We start from the raw sequence: 5,533 nt of genomic DNA, 5'->3' as shown, positions 1-5,533 counted from the left end.
TGCTGCCCCGCAGAGGACCAAGGCAAAGTGGTGTTGGCACAAGCTAAAAAAAACCCATTAAATTAGAAAATGGTCCCAACTGGCACACCAGTAACATGTGTATGGCCTTGGGCTATAGCTCAGTGCTTCAAAAATCTGCCTGGTGCTAGTCGATTGGGTTAAAATCTCTGTATTTACCCAGTTGGTCTTCTGGGGTCCAAAATGGCAAGAAGGAGTTCTGAGGCTGAAATGATTTCCAGTGATAAAATTCAGAGACATGGCAGTGGTGTTGGAAAGCCATTAAAATAAACACCTGTTCTTCGAGTCATCTGTTTAATTTATTTCAGAGATTACTCGTGTTTTAAACCTTTTTTTGCACATAGGCTAGCTGAAATATTGTCCTTTGCAATTCATGACATTTACTAATTTTCAGTGTATATGGGAGACAAAAAAGAATCAAACGCCTTGTGATTCGGTGAGAAATGGCAAAGAGAGGTGACCTGACGGTACCCTTAGTCCCATTTTGTTACCACACGTAGCCCTTTTCCGTCTTGTGGGATTTGTGTGTTTGTTGAAGAGAAATGGAATAAAATTTTACCATGGGATAATGGCCTTATGGAATCATAGAAGGGTTTGGGTTGGAAAGGACCTTAAAGGTCATCTAGTTCCAACCCCCTGCCATGGGCAGGGACACCTCCCACTGCCCCAGGTTGCTCAAAGCCTCATCCAGCCTGGCCTTGAACCCCTCCAGGGATGGGGCATCCACAGCTTCTCTGGGCAACTTGGGCCACTGCCTCACCACCCGCACAGGAAAACATTTCTTCCTAATGTCTAGTCTAAATCTGCCCTCTTTCAGCTTATAACTCTTATCCCTTGTCCTTCTGTTACAGTGCTTTAAAAAGTGGTGCCTTCGTAGGAAGGCTGGTGCTCTGAGAAGTCTGTTTGGGTTGATTTACACTAGACTGGTGGTGGAATGAGTTATAATGTAAAGGGAATAAAGGGAACTTTAAGACTAACATGAGGAGACCTCTGCATAAATAAGGCCCTGCGTGGAAAGATGTGTGTGTGTACTCTTACCAATGTCTGGTAACATATGCGCCTTTGAGTAATTTTATAATAGACCTGTCTAATGGGGCATAATTTTTGCAAACTAATTAAGAAAAAAGAAGTGACTAAAATTATCTCCTGGACCTATATGAGTACACGTCAGGCATTGCACAGAATGAATCTTGTGCAGGGGTATGCATCTGTATAAATATCCATATATTCAGAAAAACCTTCAGTTAGTATTTTGTGAAGATGGTTATTTCTGTTATCTGTATCTCTGACATGAGAACGGTTTTTGTTATTGTATCTTGCGGATGGTCGGGCAGTGAAGTAACTGGCCGCAACGCCTGTCACCCAGAAGGGAGGGAAGACAGAATACGTCATCCTGATTTAAAGGGTGGTGGGGCATTGGCTTACATTTTTGGAAAGCTGTTTAAATGTTCCCTAGAGACGTTCTTGTATGACCTACCGTGATGTGTAACGTGATGCTGAGATCTGGAGTGGAGAAAGATGCTCAAGACATGCTTGGTGTCCATGTGGCTCAGCCTGTGGCTCTTGGAGTTGAAGAAAGCCCCCAAACTTGAAAACCATTGACCGTTACCAAATTAACTTAATACAGGACATATTTTAGCTTCTTGTGACCCCCAGGAACTAGATTGCGTTCATTTGTTTATTAAAACCCTAGTGCTGTGAAATAAGCTTCTAAATAAAGGATTGTCAGACCTTATTCTTGTAGAATTTGACTGTGAGTAATTGTTTTAGACAGAACCTTGCTGCTACTAACCCCATTACCAATAAAGGATAAATTTCAGCAGCCTTAAGGATAAGCTTATCTGACACGGTGTTAATCAAACCCTTGGCTCGCATGGGCTTGTTTCTGTTTGATTAAGCACCAGCTTTGGCTTTTATGTAATTCGTGATTATTAGGATTTTTTTAGTCTGACAGAAGTGCAAAGGCAAGTCGTGAAATTTTTTTTCTCTTCTAAATAATGATCCAGCGATGGGAGCGTTGCCAAGCTGCGGGCCGGTGGCCCCCACTGCCCGATACAGGAGTGCCTGATCTCAAGGGTTGCAATTCAGGTGTTTTAAGGTTAAAATTCAAGTCCTTCCCGTTGTTTGCCCCATCCCCTGCCCAAGCTCTACTGCTAATGGTTTCCTGATGTTTACTGCCTCTCCTCTCTGCAATGCTGGTGGAGCTGCTTGTGCAGGACCTGTTTCTGGCCAGAGGGGTTGCCCATCCATTTCCCCCAGCACCAGAGGTGACACATGGAGGGGGAGAAGGTGTGAAGAAGCCAGAGGGAGCGGTGTCCCCAGGCTGGCACGTGTCCGTGAAAGGCACATGCTGAAAGAGTAGATGCACCCAATGGAAATTGCTTCTCCATTTCAGGTGGACATGAGATGTGTGCCTCCCCAACCTGTTGCTTTGCAGTTAGGGATTGATGCTAAAATACATTTCCCTGGACATCTCCAATAAAATACCCTGGCAACATGTCGTGCAGTCGGAGGAAATTGTGTGCTTCTTGCAAAGGGCGCAGCGTGGAAATAGCTTGATTGCAATTGAGATATCCTCCAGAGAGTTTCAGGTTATAGCAGACACTTGTGCAGGTGTGGAAGATGCGCTGTTAGGATAATGATGGTTAACTGTAGATCGAAGCTGTGATAGTCCTGTCTCTCTGGTTCCCAAGAAGGATTTTCTTGACCTCAGTCTGGAAGGGAAGGGGAAAGGGAAAAGGAAACCTCTCTGTATGGACGAGACTCTTGAGTTTGACCCAAGAGAACGGGCTGTGTTTGAGCAGGGCTGGTGCTCTGTATTCTGCTCTGCATTTTTTAATAATGAGGCAGTATTCAGAATTAATTTCAAATAGCAGAATCCATAGTTAAATCACAAGCTACTTTTAAGAAAACAAGGCTTTTTTTTAGGCTGTATGAGGTCTGTCTCACTCGGGTCTGTCTACTCCCTCTGAAATAGGAGATCCTCATGAAGTTGCCCAAGAAGAACATCATAGGTATATAATGCTATTGAAATCTATGGGATAATTGTGTGGCTCAGTGTAGAATTTAGCTTCATTTAGCGGAGCACTTGAGGAAGAGCTGAGTACTTGAGTAAAATTGTAGAAAGGGAGATCTGCAAGGCTGGAATGGAGCCTGTTATTTTTGGCACATCCTTTTCCATGGATCCAGTTTACATGAACTTACAAACGTGTTTGTTTAACTTGCCTTGAGAGAACAGGTTCGCTTCTGGTGGAGCACAAATTTCACACCCATGGTCTCAGCTGGCAAACTTGCTAAGAAATTGGATTTTTTCACAAGACAGCATCAATTTTCCCACTTGTCCTGTAGAGAAGATGGGCTAAGGACCCAGGGAGTGCTGATATGCTGAAATTTAGGAAGAGGATAATCCAAGATGTGATGGGTATTATTCTCTCCTATGTGTTGAGTTTTGGGTGACTAACTGGAATTTTACCAGTGTAATTCAGTGTCCACATGGCAGATGGGTAATTTGTGCGTGTCTGCACACCAGTGTAGTTACAGCTTTATAAGTTTTTAATGAGAGTAGTCTTCATTAATACAAAAGAAGGCTGAGAGTAAATAATTAGTTTCAATATTTTATCAGGTGCAAACTGCGTGTCTGCATGGGGAAGAGATGCGGCTCCACCAGAGAGCTCCTTGATTTGGCTGAGTGAGTGCAAACAAACCCACGGAGAGGTGATTCAGCCAAATCAGAACATGGGATTTGTGTCTGTCATCCCTTTTTTTCATAACAGGTATTCAGTCATGACTCACGAATAATCAAAGTATGGTTTCTATAAACAAAGATCTAACTGAGCTATGCTTTCAACAACAAAGAGAGTATTTTATACATCCTCCCTGCACATGTAGGATAAAGCCGGGGAGCACTTGGATTTAGACAGTTTCTGGGTGGTACCACAAGTGCTGCACAAGAAAGAAGAAATTTTTTTTCCTGCTGCACTGTTACGTGTCCCAGAGCACTGGGAGGTGGTGGACAGTGTTACATGCCACAGAGAATTGCTTTTACAGCTTTTCTCATTACCAGATGTATTTAAGAGGTGATAGTGATGTTTGAATTGAATGAGTGAATTCAGGAAGAGCAGCTTTTTGTCTAGGGTTTGCTCTGATACAGCAAATCATCTACTTTTTTTACAGTTCATGTCCCTTAGGGTGCAAAGTATATTTTCCCAATGGGCTTAAACTGTTTAAGAAGAGAAATCCCCCAGACCTCAAAAGAGATTCATATCACTGATTGCGGTATTTTTTGAAAACTCCATTCAAAAGATACTGAGTGCAAGTAATTATGCTGTGAAGAAGTCATCTTGCTACACTTGGAAGGGTCATCTTAGTACCAAACACCAATATTTAAGTGGAATAACAACTTTTATGTCAAGTCCTTACCTTTTTCTCTTACTAACTTCAAAATGTCTGAAGTCCAGTGAGTGTGAGCCACCCCTCTTTTGTATGCCAGCCAAGAAGTTATTGTTTGCTGACCTGTTTTTCTGAATTTTCCTGACCTGCGTCTGTACTGGCCATTCAACAACACGTTGTTGAGAGCAGAGGAGCGTGGCAGGGTGAGCTAGCTGGGCTGTGTGCAGCTGTCCCACCAGGCTGAAAGCCAGCAGCTACACCAGCAGAAATTAATGGGAGAACTTACCACAGAGTGTCCTTATTTTTTAAAGTTGTATGTCAGGTTATTTCAATACAAGCAGTGAAACCCAGATTAAAAAGTCAGGTATGTGAGGACATCCTGTGATGACTTGAAGTTACGTACAAGTGTCCAGCATGGGTGATGCAAAGTTAAGAAGGTCAAAGGCAGTGGAGAAGCAGCAAGAAACAAGTTTCAGGGAGGATTGCCGATTTCCAGTGGGCCCACTGGCAGATATTTTTTTGTTTCCCAGTGCAATGACATTTGTTTTTATTCGTAAAAGACATATCATAACTTGTGCTAAACTTTTGTGATTGAGTGTGAGGCTGGTACTGTGGAAGAGGAGCAGCATCACGAAACGTAAGCAAAAGTAATTCTGGACCATTGCTATGGTAATTTGACAGAAATCCTTCCACCTCCATCACTGTTGTCTTTGTCCTGTTGGTATTTTCAGTTGCATGCAGGCTTCTACTGGAGATGATCCCATTTCGTATTCTCCTAGGATAAACATCCATCTACCAGATCACATTTATATGGGCTGGAGCTGTGCCGTTGCCAGACCAACCAAGTGGGAAAGTTGGCCTTGCTTCATATAAACAGCTCTGACTAAGCAAGCCACACTAAATTTGGAAAAGAATTAGGGGAACTCATTTTTCAACTGCCTTGGAGTATTTTATCTCCAGTTGCCCCCATGTTATCATTTCATGGGAAGAGTTTCTATTACTCATGACTGTTTCCATTATGTTTATTTTCAGATAACATATTTTTATCTTCTGTAAACCAAAAGAGTTTAAAGATCCATCGGCGAACAATGGATCAAGGGTCCGTCTGCTTCTCTTCCCCCCCGCA

Source organism: Pterocles gutturalis, unplaced genomic scaffold, assembly GCF_000699245.1.
Source record: "Pterocles gutturalis isolate BGI_N339 unplaced genomic scaffold, ASM69924v1 scaffold5453, whole genome shotgun sequence".
In the NCBI taxonomy this organism is placed as follows: domain Eukaryota; kingdom Metazoa; phylum Chordata; class Aves; order Pterocliformes; family Pteroclidae; genus Pterocles; species Pterocles gutturalis.
The sequence above is the reverse complement of the archived record's forward strand: the minus strand, read 5'-3'. Positions refer to the sequence as shown.